This window comes from Heptranchias perlo, chromosome 1 (assembly GCF_035084215.1).
Source record: "Heptranchias perlo isolate sHepPer1 chromosome 1, sHepPer1.hap1, whole genome shotgun sequence".
NCBI classification, from domain to species: Eukaryota; Metazoa; Chordata; class Chondrichthyes; order Hexanchiformes; family Hexanchidae; genus Heptranchias; species Heptranchias perlo.
The window spans coordinates 192,745,493-192,763,589 of record NC_090325.1 but is presented as its reverse complement, the minus strand read 5'-3'; the positions used below and the strand labels follow the sequence as shown (position 1 = coordinate 192,763,589).

Genomic DNA, 18,097 nt, shown 5'->3' with positions numbered 1-18,097 from the left:
TGAGTTTGACCTGGACTTGATGGTTCCATCGTTTTCGCTTCTGAATCTTAGCCTGGGATTGTTATGTTCACTGTTGAGTCAATGCTTGTGATTTATGCTTCACAGAGCTCAGCCTCCACTCGAATATGTTGCACGTATTGTTTAATCTCAGTTCAGTCTTGTTGGACATTCTGTCCAGTGTTGGCCTGGCTTGTCAACTGTTCATTTCAGCTGCCTAGGTCCTAAGCTCTGGAATTCCCTCTCTAAAACTCTCCCCCTTTCTACCTCTCTCTCCTCCTTTAAGACACTCCTTAAAACCTACCTCTTTGGCCAAGCTTTTGGTCACCTGTCCTAATCTCCTTATGTGGCTTGATGTCAAATTTTGTTTGATAATCGCTCCTGTGAAGCGCTTTGGGACGTTTTACTACAGTAAAGGCACTGTATATAAAAATGCAAGTTGTTGTTGTTGTTGAGCTTGTTATATTTGTCTTAATTTATATTCCCTGTTGAATTTTGGCCTGGGGTCTTCAGTACTCTTCAAGTCTTTTTGATACCTGGTTTTTAAAAAATTGGGATTGAGTGCCGATATCATCATCTAAAGGTGGATTTTTACCTTGCCCTCCATGAACATGTATTGGAAAATTATGAGTGCACTGTCCCCATTTTCCCATCCATCGAAATCTCCATCCTGGGCTCTGTCATTTGCATTTGTTCTTTAATCTTTCTCACTAACAGCCGCTGTGGTACTTACCTTTATCTCTTTTACCTGAGGGAAGCTTACTATATGACCTGCTCACTGCGTTCATGAATAATTTATTTTTTCCACTATTGCTGGTAAGATAAATTGAAACATTGTAGGATTGATTTAGACGGTCCTCGAAAGAAGAAGGAACACTTCGGTATTTTAAAAAACAGTGGTTTTACTGCAGAATCGCCAGATCAAAGCTCAAAGAATCTCAAAGCTCTCATTACTTCGATAGGCTGTGCATCTGTTCTATACAGCGCTCTTAATAAAGCCTAGGGTGAGGCTTATTCAGCGATTAATCAGAATTACAACCATGTGAATGTCATATCATTATAATTATACCCACATAAGTTACTTAACAGACGACTGAGAGAGAGAGAATTGGGAACTAGAACTAGGAAATTCTGTTATGAAAATAAACCAGTTTTTATTTCAACAATAGGAAACCATACATCATAATGCCTATTTAGCAGACAGATAAATGCTCCGATTGGGTTCTCGGCACGGATTTAAATGACACAGCAAACAAGAAAGTGTTCTTCCTTCTCTTGTCCGATGACACCTTGCCTTTCTGTGGCTTGTTACAGTTCTTTCGGTTGGGACATAGGAATAGGAGTCGGGCGTTCAGCCCCTCGAGCCTGTTCTGCCGTTCAATTAGATCATGGCCGATCTGTATCTTAACTCCATCTACCCACCAGTATCTTTCCTTGCGCTCTATCCCAAGAACAGTGTCCACCTGCGTTCAAGACATGACCGATGCACTCTTTCAGAGGCATCACAGGCTCATACATTTCCACAGAACTGTCTCCAATATTTGGAGAGGCAGCAACAATTCTACATCATCATTGGCTTCTCCTAGGTCATAGGTTATTCAGGTGAAGATTCTTTTAGGTCATAGGTTATTCAGGTGAAGATTCTTCTAGGTCATAGGTTATTCAGGTGAAGATTCTTCTAGGTCATAGGTTATTCGGTGAAGATTCTTCTAGGTCATAGGTTATTCAGGTGAAGGTTCTTCTAGGTCATAGGTTATTCAGGTGAAGGTTCTTCTAGGTCATAGGTTATTCAGGTGAAGATTCTTCTAGATCGTAGGTTATTCAGGTGAAGATTCTTCTAGGTCATAGGTCATAGGTTATTCAGGTGAAGATTCTTCTAGGTCATAGGTTATTCGGTGAAGATTCTTCTAGGTCGTAGGTTATTCAGGTGAAGATGCTTCTAGATCGTAGGTTATTCAGGTGAAGATTCTCCTAGGTCATAGGTTATTCAGGTGAAGATTCTCCTAGGTCATAGGTTATTCAGGTGAAGGTTCTTCTAGGTCATAGGTTACTCAGGTAAAGATTCTTCTAGGCCATAGGTTATTCGGTGAAGATAATGGTATGCAGTGAAACCTGCAACAAATGGACACTTATTGAGAAGCCCAAACAACTTGCATGGTAAAATTTACAAGAGGTACTCTGAAACCATGGACACGCGCAAATTATGAACTACGGACAGCCTTCAAAGCACCAAGCCCTTTCACAATTTAAAACACGGAACACGCAGGTCAGCATGAGGTGGAAGTGAGTTTTGTGAAAGAAATGGCTTCTGTGGAATGGGGAGCTCTTTACCCAGCATGCATAGCAGCAGAGAAACCACCCTATCTCTGGGATCGAATGCTCGCTCGGCTCTGTCCCGGGGATAGAGGGGTTTCTCTGGGATTGAATGCTCGCTCGGCTCTGTCCCGGGATAGAGGGGTTTCTCTGGGATCGAATGCTCGCTCGGCTCTGTCCCGGGGATAGAGCGGTTTCTCTGGGATCGAATGCTCGCTCGGCTCTGTCCCGGGGATAGAGGGGTTTCTCTGGGATTGAATGCTCGCTCGGCTCTGTCCCGGGATAGAGGGGTTTCTCTGGGATTGAATGCTCGCTCGGCTCTGTCCCGGGATAGAGGGGTTTCTCTGGGATTGAATGCTCGCTCGGCTCTGTCCCGGGATAGAGCGGTTTCTCTGGGATTGAATGCTCGCTCGGCTCTGTCCCGGGGATAGAGGGGTTTCTCTGGGATTGAATGCTCGCTCGGCTCTGTCCCGGGGATAGAGGGGTTTCTCTGGGATTGAATGCTCGCTCGGCTCTGTCCCAGGATAGAGTGGTTTCTCTGGGATTGAATGCTCACTCGGCTCTGTCCCGGGGATAGGGCGGTTTCTCTGGGATTGAATGCTCGCTCGGCTCTGTCCCGGGGATAGGGCGGTTTCTCTGGGATTGAATGCTCGCTCGGCTCTGTCCCGGGGATAGAGGGGTTTCTCTGGGATTGAATGCTCGCTCGGCTCTGTCCCAGGATAGAGTGGTTTCTCTGGGATTGAATGCTCGCTCGGCTCTGTCCCGGGGATAGAGGGGTTTCTCTGGGATCGAATGCTCGCTCGGCTCTGTCCCGGGATAGAGTGGTTTCTCCGGGATTGAATGCTCGCTCGGCTCTGTCCCGGGGATAGAGGGGTTTCTCTGGGATTGAATGCTCGCTCGGCTCTGTCCCGGGATAGGGCGGTTTCTCTGGGATTGAATGCTCGCACGGCTCTGTCCCGGGATAGAGTGGTTTCTCTGGGATTGAATGCTCGCACGGCTCTGTCCCGGGATAGAGGGGTTTCTCTGGGATTGAATGCTCGCTCGGCTCTGTCCCGGGATAGGGCGGTTTCTCTGCCGCTGTGGATGCTGGGTAAAGAACTCTTCATTCCACTGAGAATTTTACAGTCCATCCAATGACCATTTTGAAAATAAGGACACCTCCAAAAAAACGGACAGCTGATGCCGGTCCCTAAGGTGTCCGTAATTTACAGGTTTCTCTGTACGAGCAGAGGTTTCCATTTATTCACTGTGCAAGTACTCTACATTGAAGGATCTTACATGAGAATGCACAATTATTGGAGTCAGCACATGACTCCTTCATCCTTAGTTGTCTCTGACGTTAATATTTGGATGCAGTGCAGGCTGCAAAACTGGATGTTAAGGAATTCAGGGTACAGCTTAAAAATACAACTCATCACTCCATTGCTTAACTCACAGTTGCCAATAAAACCTATGTGTAACCAAAGCACACAAGATGACGCACTGCATCATCCAGCAACGAGTTAGGGGGTAGAAACTGGACCTTGTTGTGCCGGGTTTACGGGTATAAAACCGGCAAGAGGGCCAATTGCGGGGACCAACATCCTGTGCCCCAGGTGTGCCTGAAAGACGTCTGACCTGATACTGCCTCGGGCCATTTTTCAGGCATCCAAGGCTTTGGGCACCTTGCACCTGCTAATGCCTGACGCCTGTTTTAGGAGCCCCTCTGGGAAACTGGGCTGCCCTGAGGGGGCCAGGTGCTGGATCTGCTTCGCTCGGGTTTTCCTGGTGTGCTACTGCCTAGCGAGTGGCCGCCATCAAAAAGGTAAGTACGTCTTTTTTTAAAAAAGTTTGACGTGGAGCCAGAAGTGAGATGAGCGAGCTGCCTCTGGGGAACGCAACAAGGTGGCAGCAACTTTTCCAAATTATTGAAAAGAAGTCCAATTTCAGATGAGGTTTGGGGCCTCCCGGTTGGAGTCGCCTGCCTGCCGAAAACGGGCCATAACCAATTTCCACCTCTTAGTGTCAGCAAACACTGACATTGGTGTTGTGATTGTTTTTGGGGGGGAGGGGGGTGGCGGTGGTGGTGGTGATGACATGACTTAAATTATCTGCTGCGTAACCTGACCATGCAGAAAGGTCAGCGCTTCAGTGTCAGTGAGGCACACACTTGTACTTTGTCAATTGATGATGAAGGACACCAGCTCGCTGGACCAGCAGACAATGAGGGAGCGGTGGCCGAGCAAGTGGAGGCAATCTTGCTGTCACTTATTTCAGTTAAGCAATCTCCTGTGCCAGGGTGAGAAACTTCATACCTTTATGTAATGATTCAAGGAAGAAAAAAACAATTACATGCCCTGGATGACCTGTCTTTTCCAAAAATGGCGCTGCCAATAACCCATTCCCTTTACCTGAATTTAGTGTTGCCCAGTCAGTAATGCACGTAACAGTTGAGACAAAGAAAGACTTGCATTTATATAGCGCCTTTCATGACCTTAGGACATCCCAAAGCGCTTTACAGCCAATGAAGGACTTTTGAAGTGTAGTCACTGTTGTAATGTTGGAAACAGGGCAGGCAATTTGTGCACAGCAAGATCCCACAAATAGCAATGTGATATTGAGCAGATAATCTGTTTTTAGTGATATTGGTTGAGGGATAAATATTGACCAGGACACCGGGAGAACTCCCCTGCTCTTCTTCAAAATAGTGCTGTGGGATATTTTACGTCCACCTGAGAGGGCAGACGGGGCCTCGGTTTAACTTCTCATCCGAAAGGCGGCACCTCTGACAGTGCAGCAGTACTGCACTGGGAGTGTCAGCCTGGATTATGTGCTCAAGTCTCTAGAGTGAGACTTGAACAATCTCTTGACTCAGAGACGAGAGTGCTACCCACTGAGCCAGTCCGAAATGAAAGCAAAATAATGTCTGCTATTTGTACTTTGTGGTCTTCTGACATGTAACATGTACCACTTCTCGCCCTGCGGGCACGTACTGGTAGATTCCTCCGTTGCCTTCGAATACCAGTAGTAAAAGATAGCTTGCAAATTGTGGGCTTTCACTTTGTTCCCAGGGGAATGGTGGAGAAAGACATTCCCTCTGCCGGGTTATCTGATCCCAGGTTTGCTTCCTGGTACCTGGATTGGAAGAGGTAGTTGGGGAGGAAGAGAAATTCCTAAACCAAAAGCCACCCCTCCTGCCAGTGGCTGATGGACAATGCGAGGCATTACAGTGTCTGCGAAATGGGTTGTCGTGTGGTTGGATACGTGAGAGCCATGACTCTTACAATCAGCACATCTGGATTATTGAACTGTTCTCCTCTCACATTTTCTGTACGTTAAGTTGTGAAACTGTGATTATCGTAGCTGAGCTAGGAATGGGGGGGCTTCAATTCCTGAACAGCAAGTAACGTGTTGCTGGGAACTGCTGCTGTCTTACGGGTTGTGAACTCGGCACCTTGCGGAAACAATGGTCAAATCAAAGGACAACACCCGCAAACTCACCTCAACGATGTTAAGTGTAACCTTACACTTTTTCCAAGGCTGCTTCATTTTTTTCTTTACCAAGAGGCTGAATTTTAAGTTTTAGTGCTCCCAAGAAGCAGATGGCCCCCTCGCTAGTATGAGGTTAGAATTAACTCTCTGCCAGCGGGAGGGCGATGGCATGCTCCATTAATGAAATGTGAGCAGCAGGAGCTGCTAATGAATAGGACATCCCAAGAATCCCAAGAAGCGGAATTTTCTTCATCGGCAAATTAGTCATCACACCGGATCTGGTCTAATTCATCACCAAAAACAGTGCAGCTTAAGTTCGCAAAGCTGTGCTAGATCTTCAAGGATACTTCTTAATGCAAACCAAATACAGCAGTGCAATTGTGGAAATATGTCATGTGAATGTTTGTTAGAGAGTGTGGAACATTCATCAATAGACGAAGAAATAAACAAGAATGAGTTCAGGCCCGACTGCGCGTGGGTATTAGTCATCTAATGTGTTTGTACGAAACGACATTGTCTACTATTTCAATGGTGACGTTAACCTATTTAAAAAAAACAGATTAATGCCCCCATTAAATTAGAGGACAAAATAATGTCACATTCAGACTTCATACACTAACTCAGACACACACACACACACACACACACACGTCTAGGCTGAAGTATAAGTTGGGGTAACAAGGGTTCCATTTGAGAATCAGTTATATCTATTGTAACCCGTCAACTCTCAAGGATGCAGCACATTTACTTAAAGCTCAAGGTCCACATTTTCCTGCGACTTGGTTTCGAGATGATTTCACCTGTAATCTTGCCACGGATTCCATCCCCCTCCCCAGCCACTGTGCGAGGCTGAACCAGACTGCTTGCCGTCTTGACATCCGATTTGACCCTGAGCTGGGAGTTTCCAAACCCGTATTGTCTCCGTGACAACTCCCACCTTTGTGTTATTGTCCACCTCTGGTTTCACATGTAGATGTGCAAAAACACAAGAGGACCAACAAGCCATAAGTCAAAAGCGAAATACTGCTGGATGCTGGAAGTCTGAAATAAGAACAGAAAACGCTAGAAACACTCAGCAGGTCAGGCAGCATCTGTGGAGAGAGAGAAACAGAGTTAAGGGTGGGGGGAGGAATTTTAACCCCCAAGAACGGGCGGGTTGGAGTCGGGTGGAAGGTGAAAATAGTTATTTCCTTGGGTTGCGACCGCCACCCACTTCCAATGTGCCCCCTTTCGGGTATAACGTGGGCCTGTTTGGGTGCGCGTGCAGAGCCGAATCGCCGAGGTCGCGACCTCACTTAGTGCCAGCGGGTGGGTCATCAGCAGGGCAATTAAGGTAGTCGAGAGACAATGGGCCGGATTTTGCTCTGAGCAGTGACCGGACGGCACCCACCATTTGTTAGACTGGCACCTGCCCATAGACTTTTCATGGGCTTTTACACTGCCCCTCATGGAGCCCTCAATCCAGCGCAGCCCCCTCTCCTGGGCATCTGGGACCTGTGTGAACGGGGCAAACAGCTGTCTATCCCCTTAAGCAATCAGGTTGAAGCATCATTAATAAGCAGCGCAGGGTCAGAACCTGGAAGTGTAAGTTAGAGTAGCGAATTCAGTGTAAAATCAGTTACAGAAAGCGAAACAAAGCAAAAAAGGGTAAGAAATATTGAATTAAGAGACAGAGATAAAAGAAACAAAGAAAAAATAAAAAATATATATATTTTTTAACGCGTCCAACAACAATTAAAATTAGAAGGAATGAGACTCCACGCTTGTAAATGTTAATTTTCGGTGCCAGAGAGGTTGTTTGGCAGTCATTAAGACATACCATGCCGTTAAAAGTTTGCTTAGATTTAAATAACTTGACGTTATTTTTTTTGGTGAGATTAGTTCATATCCATCAGGTCTGTGCAGGAACTTCAGGCCGTTCCATTCATCTGAACGGTGAGTGAGCCGGTGAGATGCCGTTCTCGAGGGTTTATGGAGGAGCAGGGCATCCGGTGGAACAACTTCCAGATTTCCGCGTTTAACTGCGCACGTGCGGGCGCCGTAAGCTCTACCATTTGCACTGAAATAACGGTGAGCCTCGCCGTTAAATAACGTTTTTTTAATTGATTTTAGCTGAGCTTTAAATTTAACGCCTCCAGGATGGCTTTCCCAGGGCTCGTGAATCTCCAGTGGCAGGAGGGTCAGTAACCAAAGGACACAGAATTAAGGTAATTGGCAAAAGAACCAGAGGGAGAGATGAGGTGAAATATTTTTTATGCAGCGAGTTGTTATGATCTGGAATGCGCTGCCTGAAAGGGCGGTGGAAGCAGATTCAATTGTAACTTTCAAAAGGGAATTGGATAAATACTCGAAGGGAAAAAAAATTGCAGGGCTATGGTCAAGAGGAGGGGGAGTGGGAGTAATTGGATAGCTCTTTCAAAGAGCCAGCACAGGCACGATGGGCTGAATGGCCTCCTTCTGTGCTGTATCATTCTATGATTCTATGACTCATGCTCCAGCAGGGCAGAACTGTAGCTGTTCATTTGCCCCACAGTTGTTGGCAAGGTTTGAAAAAAATGTCCTGTCCAAATTTCGTTCCCTGGGCCAGTTAATGCCTTGTTTTAACTACCAGATTCTTGGCAACGTTGAATTTAAGTATCCTTAAGCATATGGATCATACTACCTACTAGGAAATGTCCCAAATGTCTTTCCATGCAGAAAAGCCTTATGCTCAATCAAACCCTAGGACCCTTACCCCAGTGGTAGGAGACCCCAGGACTATTTCCTCAGTGATGCTAAACTCTAGGACCTGAACCTTCTCTGCTAAGGGACTGAGGCCAATTGCCATTCTGACTTGTGCTAAATCCCAGGACCACTCCTAAGTGCTGTAATACCAAAATCCAGGGAATCCCAGTGTTGCTAAACTGCATGACTACCTCTTACCCAGTGCTGCTAAATCATCAACCTTGAACCTGGTGCATCTTGTGATCTATCATTGACATCACTGAAGGTAAGAGATAAAAATTGAGTACCATAGATAAAGAAAATAATAATAATTGAGTACTGATTAATCGAGGTATCAACTGTTGGTGATCAGGTGGGAAGCCTACCACATGCCCCTGCCTCCTTCAAAAAGTGGAAAATATCACACGAAAACCAATAGATTTGTTTACAGGCAGAATAGACAGAAGCAGTAGGACTCAGTAACATACTAAGAGTGCAATACTTGGAATCGGAAACATTGGGGAAACACTTACCCTTTTAAAGACACATTTCTTGTGCAGCTTGATAATTGACAGGACTTTTAGATAAAATTGTCTTGCTACTGAGAGGGCAGAAAAAGGAGCCCACTCGACTTTCCGTCTGTTTAAGTTAATGAAGTGAGAATTGACACCATTGTGTCAGCTAATGATTTGGAGGCCGGCCAGGACTTACGGCAGGACTCACAGCAAACAGCCTATTTAACAGCAAACAGAGTTTGTTTAAACGGACTGCAGTAAACAGAACTCATGACCAAAACTGCAGCAAAGTCTCCCGATAAAAGCAGGATTATTTCTCCAGCAAAATGCAGTGAGTGGAGGATAGTTACATAATACAAATTATGTGCGTAAAATCAACCCCAGTCACTTACAGCAGTGCGGTCTCCAGGAGTGATTGACAGGGGAATTACCCAATCATCTCCATTCTGGCCGGGAATAGTGGTGTCACTATATGCAGCCTTAAATGATTGGATGAAAAATCTGGTGGGCTGCAGGCCCTCTTCCCTGCCCAATCTTCCTGCATGTATTGCCCCCCCCCCACAGGTGACCCAATCGCCCCAGGCACAGGAGAGCCGACCCATTTGCCTTTCGCATTAGACAGTGATCACCAGCCACCGCAATCGGTGGGCTGTAGGGGAGGCACCAGACAGAGGCTTTCCCAAAGGTGGAAGAGAGAGAGGACCAGATGATGAGGTATCTTGACCAGCTCTTGTGCCAAAAGAAGAGGCCTCAGAGCAAACTTTTAAACTGGCTTCTCGGCGGGAAGATGATGCATGCAGTGTGGGAAAATCTAAAGAGGAAACTTTTTTTAAAGAAGAATTTAAATATAAAAGCTTGGATAAAGACATAGCGTATGAAATGGAAGGCCATAAGTTAGTTACTTATGCTACTCATAGCTGCTCTCAGACCAGCATCTTTAAGAACCAAAAAACCTGTTAGTAATGAAGAGTAGTGGGTGTATCATGACACAAGAAACTTCAGACATCAGATTATGATGGCCTCGCCCCTCCCCATATCTGTAACTTCCTCCGGCCCTACAACCCTCCAAGACCTCTGTGCCTCTTGCGCATCCCCGATTTTAATCGCTCCACCATTGTCGGCCGTGCCTTCAGCTGTCTAGGCCCTGAGCTCTGGAATTCCCTCCCTAAACCTCTCCGCCTCTCTCTCCTCCCTTAAGACTCTCCTTAAAACCTACCTCTTTGACCAAACTTTTGATCACCTGCCGTAATATCTCCTTATCATAGAATCCTACAGAACAGTAGGAGACCATTCGGCCCATCGTGCCTGTTCCTTATGCGGCTCAGTGTCAGATTTTATTTGATGATGCTCCTGCAAAGTGCCTTAGGACGTTTTAGTACATTAAAGATGCTGTAGAAATGCAAGTTGTTGTTGTTATGGAAGAAAATTATGTGTTGGTGCTGCAAAAATGTGTAGATTACAATTAAATAATTTTCAGAAAACGGAGTAATTAACTAATTTGCCCGTATTGTACTTTAATATTGTTGCTACATTGGAAAACTTAGAAATGAAAGTTGGATTGATATGGAGCCAAGAAACCTTCTCCCAAGTAGCGCACAGTGAATCTCTCTGGCATTAACATCGCAGGCAGGGAAAACGCTGCTATTAAATCATTATTTCATCAACACACATTATCAATAAAAGTACCATCGGGCTGAACATAATCAACTGTGTTTATTGCCCCGTTGTTAATCATGTGGGAAATTGTTACTGCTTTCTGTTGATGATTACTATTGTGAGGGAGATTGTGCAGAGCGTACTTGAGGTGGCTGCCATCCTGCCATCAATCCAAACTTTATATCCGCCTCAAACGGTACAAATTAAGAATCTTGCCCAATGCCGATTGCTGGCAAGATCTCTCAAAGTCTGCTTTCATGGATGCCTGTGTGGGGGCCATGTTTACTTTATTCTCTGCTGTGAAATTAGATTATCTTTCAGCCTGGGGACAGCTTTATTTCATTAACTGGTACTTTTAGTTAAATTAAACCCTAACACAGTATTCTGTCAGACTGACAAAAGATAATTGCTGTTTGGTAGTGTTATCTTATTAATACTATCTGGACCGAATGCATGATGGGATATATATGCAAAGGATCTATTAACATTCAAACACCCTATTAATATTGTAAGCTAAACTCACAAAGGAGAGCTATAATGTCATTACCTGTAGATGCTAAGTGAGCATGACACTGGTACCAATCTGACTCTTGATCTGTGACTGCACTACCTCACTAATCTCCTCATTCTTTCACATGCCCTTTGCTGTCTTTGTTCATTAATTGGAACAGCAGCAAAAGTGAGCTGTATATACAGAAAAAAAATATTCAAAGAATGAGAATCGGAACTAATTTTATTAGCTCGTTCAACTCCTGACCAATACACATGGCATTTTTGGTCTCGTGATGTGGGCATCACTGGCAAGGCCAGCATTTGTTGCCCATCCTTAGATGCCCTGAGATGGTGGTGGTGGCCCCTTCTTTACAACGGAAGTGTCAGCCTGAGCTATGTGCTCGATTCATCAACCTTCGAACTCATTGGTGAGAGTATTACCAACTGAGCCAAGCTGACAAATTATTATTTTTCCAATTTTTTTTATATCCCTTAGCTATTTTTACACATTTGAAAGCACAGACACAAACTTCGTATTTTTGTTCATTGTTGGGCAAAAGGCCTATTCTTCATCAATGAGCGTCCAATCAGTACTCAACCATCATGGGCTGTATAATGGAGAAGGGAGGAGGAAGTATCTTTGTACATTTTATCTATATTGCATCAATTTTAAGTTAGTCTGGCAGTAGATCATATCTTTAGGTCTGTCTCTATCTCCATCTCTGCCTCTGACTCTAATTTTTCATAATCCCCTGACTTTAATTTATACATAAAGATCCCAGAGGGCTGTATCCTTTTATGTCTTATCCCAGCGCTAATTCAAACCAAACAAATATTTGTTCTACTCCAAACATCTCAGAAGGTCTCACTGAATTATCTGTATTGAGACTTTCATTTTCAGTTTAAATGCAAGTTAAATTGTCTGCTGTGCAACTGCCTTAACACAATGGCCTTTACCACATGACAGTACTTAAATAAATCAGTAAATCAAAACTGCTGTGTAAAATAATTCAATTTTTCTTTTAAAGATTCAAAATTCTTCCTTTTAAAGATCAATCACAAAGAAAAATATTTATTTTAGCAAACCGGGTAAAGGAGATGATCACCTGACAATGATTGCAATAAATGTAGCTTGCGGGAAAACATTTCACTTATTTACCATGACACAACACATTTTCTTAATCCTATTTAGCTGATGCAGCCCACAGCAATTGCCCAAACCTCCTTCAGTCACCCAGCACTTAAGCTGTCTAACAGCTGAATAATGAACTCTTGTACACACACAGAAAGGTTAACAGCTCTTAATATCACCTTTCAGTGCTGTCATACATCACATACGCACGCACAATCGTCAGCATGACAACAGCAAACACGAGTGCAGTTACTGTCCAAACCAAGAGCCACTTTGAATTGGCCCATGCCTGCGACACTTGCTTCTGACTGGCCCAAAAGATAGATTCGGGTTTCATTTGAGTGCGCCGAGAGAAAGCTGAGGAAGAATGAAGCTGTCCCATCGCCTCAGGCAAGATCCAATTTTCTGCGGAGCATTAGCCAGTTAAAACCCTCATTCAAGCCCCATTTCAGACACTTGAGCACATAATCCAGGCTAACACTCCCAGTGCAGTGCTGAGGGAGTGCTGCACTGTCTGAGATGCCGTCTTTCGGAGGAGACATTAAACCGAGGCCCCTTCTGCCCGCTCAGGTGGATGGAAAAGATCCAATGGCACTATTTTGAAGAAGAGCAGGGGAGCTCTCCCCGGTGTCCTGGCCAATATTTATCCCTCAACCAGCACCTGGCCATTATCACATTGCTGTTTGTGAGAGATTGCTGTGAACAATTTGGCTGCCGTGTTTCCTACATTACAACAGTGACTACACTTCAAAAGTACTTCATTGGCTGTAAAACACTTTGCGAGGTCCTGAGGACGTGAAAGGCGCTATATAAATGCAAGTCTTTCTTTGGCTAGTTTATCTTTTAAGATTTAATAGGCTGAATTGATAAATTTAACATTCGGGTCATTCAACCTTTATTTAAGTAAAGCACCCAATAATATTGCAAGTCCCTGGGGAAAGTAGGGTACTGGACGATGCTTTGTTGAGGGAATATTGACTAGACTAAGATTGTACGATGATTTCAATTTCCTTTGCAATTCAACTCGAGAGGTCCAAACTTCGCATATTGATTATAAGAATTTAACCCAGATCCTGGTAGTCTATGGGAATTCTAGAATTAAAGGAAAGAAAAAAGTCTCCTCCCTCCAGCATGGAACTAGGAAATATGGATCCATATTCACCTGCATATGATCAGGCCACTCTTACACCAGATCATCAAGCATTGGATACGACCGACTATCCTTTACATATACAAAACTATTTTTTTTTTTGTTTCCATTGGCGGAAGGGTCTCCTTCTGTGCTGTAACCATTCTATGACTAGAATACCAGGACCAACTGACTCACTATAAAGAAAAATGGGTTTAAAACTTGCCACTGGACTTTCAGTGATTGGACCATCAAGGAAAGGACACTCCCTTAGACTGGTTAATTCCCAAACATTATCTCGGAATATTCCTTATATCATCAGGAATTGAATTTCTCCAACTAGTTTTCTAGGAAAATGACACATACCCAACCGTCAGATTATATGATAACTCCTTTCTGAGAAAAACAGGTAAAAAATAAACTGTGCATCTCTGATAATGTCACACTGTCAAACAACAATTTGCTTCCTATTTGCCATAACAATAGGAAAGAAGGTAAAGAAAATGGTGGTGTGCATGATTTATGGGTTTATTTTCATTCTCGGGCTATGGGCCTCGCTGGCAAGGCTGGCATTTATTGCCCATCCCTATTTGCCTTTGATAAGATGGTGGTGGGCCTTCTTCTTGAACATGCAGAAACACTTTGCTGCCGTTTGTTGAAACTTACAAAAGAACATAAGAAATAGGAGCAGGAGTAGGCCATACGGCCCCTCGAGCCTGCTCCGCCATTCAATCAGATCACGGCTGATCTTCAAACCTCAACTCCACTTTCCTGCCTGATCCCCATATCCCTTCATTCCCCTCGAGTCCAAAAATCTATCGATCTCAGCCTTGAATATACACAATGACTGAGCATTCACAGTCCTCTGGGTTAGAGAATTGCAAAGATTCACAACACTCTGAGTGAAGAAATTCTTCCTCATCTCAGTCTTAAATGGCCGACCCCTTATCCTGTGTCTATGCCCCCTAGTTCTAGACTGTTCAGCCAGGGGAAACAACCTCTCAGCATCTACCCTATCAAGCCCTCTCAGAATCTTTTATGTTTCAATGAGATCACCTCTCATTCTTCTAAACCCCAGAGAGTATAGGCCCATTCTACTCAACCTCTCTTCAGAGGACAACCCTGTCATCCCAGGAATTAATCTAGTGAACCTTTGTTGCACTGCCTCTAAAGCAAGTATATCCTTCCTTAGATATGGAGACCAAAACTGTATGCAGTACTCCAAGTGAGGTCTCACTAAAGCCCTGTAAAACTGTAGTAAGACTTCCTTACTTTTGTACTCCAACCCCCTTGCAATAAAGGCCAACATGCCATTTGCTTTCCTAATTGCCTGCTGTACCTGCATACTAACTTTTTGTGTTTCTTGTACGAGGACACCCAAGTCTCTCTGGACATCAATATTTAATAGTTTCACACCATGTAAAAAATATTCTGTTTTTCTATTCTTCCTACCAAAGTGAATAACCTCACATTTATTTCCCCACATTATAACCCATCTGCCATCTTCTTACCCACTCACTTAACCTGCCTGTATCCCTTTGCAGACTCTTTGTGTGCTCCTCACAGCTTACTTTCCCACCTAGCTTTGTATCGTCAGCAAACTTGGATACATTACACTCAGTCCCTTATCCCTGTCGACTTACACCTAACACCAGTTCTTACATCTCTACTTAACCACATTGATCTTTGTTATCCTTGAATGTGTTTTAATTTGACTGAGATGAATTCCAATTGTAGCCTCACCAACAGTTCCTTAAATACTTAATACTTTTCTGCTGTAAATCCCCCAACTCCTACTGTGTTCCAAATCATTTTAACTCATTTACATTCTTTTGAAGTCAGCTGTCTATAGTCAAACGTTAACTGAGGTTCCGGTCGCTTGCCACTTTTCTTCTCCATCCCACTCCCGCTCTGATCCCTCTCTCCTCGACCTCCTACACTGTTCCGATGAAGCTCAACGCAAGCTCGATGAACAGAACCTCATCTTTCGATTAGGTACTTTACAGCCTTATGGCCTCAACATTGAGTTCGACAACTTCAGATCATAACCATTGCTCCCATTCTCTCGGAATTCAGGTTCTGGCAATGGTTCTGCTGTAACCATTTACACCTCCTCTGGACCCAGCTTTTGTTTCTTTACCTGTCCCATTACCACTCCCCTTTTGCCTGGCCCCATCATCCCTTTTGTCATTTAATTACTCCTGCCCTCCACCCTATCACTGATCTTTCTCGCCCCTCCCTTTTATCCCCTGGCTCTGTACTTGCTCAAAAACTATTACATCTCTAACTTCTTCCAGTTCTAATGAAAGGTCGTTGAGCTGAAACGTTTAACTCTGTTTCTCGCTTCGCGCCCAGCTGTCAGACAGGAAGGCCAGGGAGGGAGGGAGGCATCATGGGCCGGGGAGGACATAAGATGGGCAGGGGAGAAGATTGGGGGGCCAGGGAGAAAATCGCGGGCCGGGGGGGTGGAGATCGGGAGGGTCTGATGCCGGGACTTGGAGATCGGAGGTCACTGGAGGTCAGGTGAAGAGTCGGAGGTAGGTGGGGGGGGGGGTCATCATCTGGGCTGGGGGTGGGGTGTTGGCGGCCGATCACGGGGGTCCTGTCGGCCAGGTGAGCTCATTGGGCCTGGAAGAAGCACGCCTGCTCCCCCTGGTCCACAAGCATTGCAACAAAGGCACTCACCTCATGGAACCAGCTCTTCCTGCCTGCTTTCACCTGACGTGAATCGGGAGCGATGGGAAACCTGAAAAAGTAAGGTCATTTAAGTTTTCCAATACACAAAGAATTAAGTACCTCAAGTATTTTATTGGTGTACATTGCCCCTTTAAGTATCCGCCTGCCGGCTTTTAGTGGGGGCGGGACTTCCTGGTGTCTGCTGTGCGCCGCAGCCAAACCTGCCTGGGTTAAACCCGGAAGTGGGCGAGTTGGAGCCGGGATGCGATCCTGCTCCAAAAAGCTTTAATTTTAACCTTCTACCCGCCCCCAAATCACCCGTCCTTGGGGTTTAAAATTACCCCCCAAATCTCGGGGTTTACAACGATAATTGATCTTGCACACAAACAGTGAGGGAGAAAGAGCAATGTCTGGCCAAACTCTATCGTGTCAGGTGCTTGCCCCAAGTAACAATTTTTGTAACGGCACCTTTTCGTTCCACCCGTCACTGTGTGAACATGACTTTGTTCAGATTGGAAGGGGTTCAGAAATGCAACTGTACGGATTAGTGCAGTGTCCACGCTAGAAATGACTAGCTGAATAACCTCACACAAATATCCACCCCAAAGATCTCTCATCAGTTCTCGGATCAAGACTAAACTGATCATTATAACAAATATGTCTCTTCAATTGCTAGCACTGGGAACATAGGAACAGGAATAGGCCATTCAGCCCCTCGAGCCTGTACTGCCATTCAATTAGATCATAGCTGATTTGCACCTCAACTCTATTTACCTGCCTTTTCTCCATATCCCTTGATACCCTTACCGAACAAAAATCTATCTATCTCAGTCTTGAAAACTCCAATTGTGCTGGATAGATAATAGATTGTCCATCCCAGGAATGTCTCATTGGTAATTAATTGTGCAACCTATTGCACTATCAATCCCAAGCATGTCTCATCCACACAGCCCACTGAAGCATCAAAGTGAAGGAAACCCTTTGCAATCTTCATCACATGCTTCCTAATTTGGTATCATCAGCGAGCTTGGATATCAAAATCCTGGAGCACGTCACTGTCCAAACTACAGTTAGCTACAATTTATCCATCTCAAAAATCCTGGTAGGACCACCATCCAAAGTCAGTCCAGGTGGCTGGTGCACTGAGCTACCATATCTCAAGCAGTGGATGAGATCAACACCAAATTTCTCTAATGTTACCTTTGAAGAGTTTCCCCACATTGTCAATGTTGCGCTTAAGTTGAGCCTAGAAATTGGTCTGCTCAGTGCCCATTTTTCAGGCACCACTCGGACTTCTAAAGCTCCAAAATGGCGGGCAGGAATAGTTTACACACGTCTGGCCGGAAGTGCGCCGCCCGCCATGTTGAATAAGGACAAAACCATTCAGCCCATCGTGCCTGTGCTGGCTCTTTGAAGGAGCTATCCAATTAGTCCCCTCCCCCTGCTCTTTCCCCATAGTCTTGCAAATTTTTCCTTTTCAAGTATTTCCCTTTTGAAAGTTACTATTGAATCTGCTTCCACCGCCCTTTCAGGCAGAGCATTCCAGATCATAACAACTCGCTGCATAAAAAAATTTCTCCTCATCTCCCCTCTGGTTCTTTTGCCAATTATCTTAAATCTGTGTCCTCTGGTTACCGACCCCTCCTGCCAGTCGAAACAGTTTCTCCCTATCTACTCCATCAAAAGCCCTCAAAATTTTGAACACCTCTATTAAATCTCCCCTAATATATTCGAGGTCCCCTCGCCAAGACTGGTTTGCACCGAGGCAGCCTGTGCCAGCGCTGGCTACACTCAGGGAAACCAAGCCTAGGGATCGCCTGCTAAGCCCAACCAAGATGGTAAGTAACTTACCTGAACATGGAATCAGGAGGACCCTATCATAACAGAACCGATTGCTGTCGCTCCCCCCCCCCGCTCCATCCCCCGCTCCCTTACCCCCCTCATTCCCAGCCCCGACCCCCAATCTCCCGGACCCGGCCCCGCGAACCGACCGACCTCAGGTCCACAGCGACA

The 18,097-nt window shown here is 45.0% G+C and overlaps 1 long non-coding RNA gene across 1 annotated transcript in view; it reads right to left on the bottom strand.

Annotated features, from left to right (window-relative positions):
• Positions 1-1,126: 1,126 nt before the first annotated feature.
• LOC137305523 (uncharacterized) overlaps positions 1,127-18,097 on the bottom strand; it is a 28,408-nt gene continuing 11,437 nt past the window's right edge. The window contains exon 2 of the long non-coding RNA XR_010958726.1: positions 1,127-2,109. This is a non-coding gene — a long non-coding RNA (uncharacterized lncRNA). The remainder of the gene's footprint in view (positions 2,110-18,097) is intronic.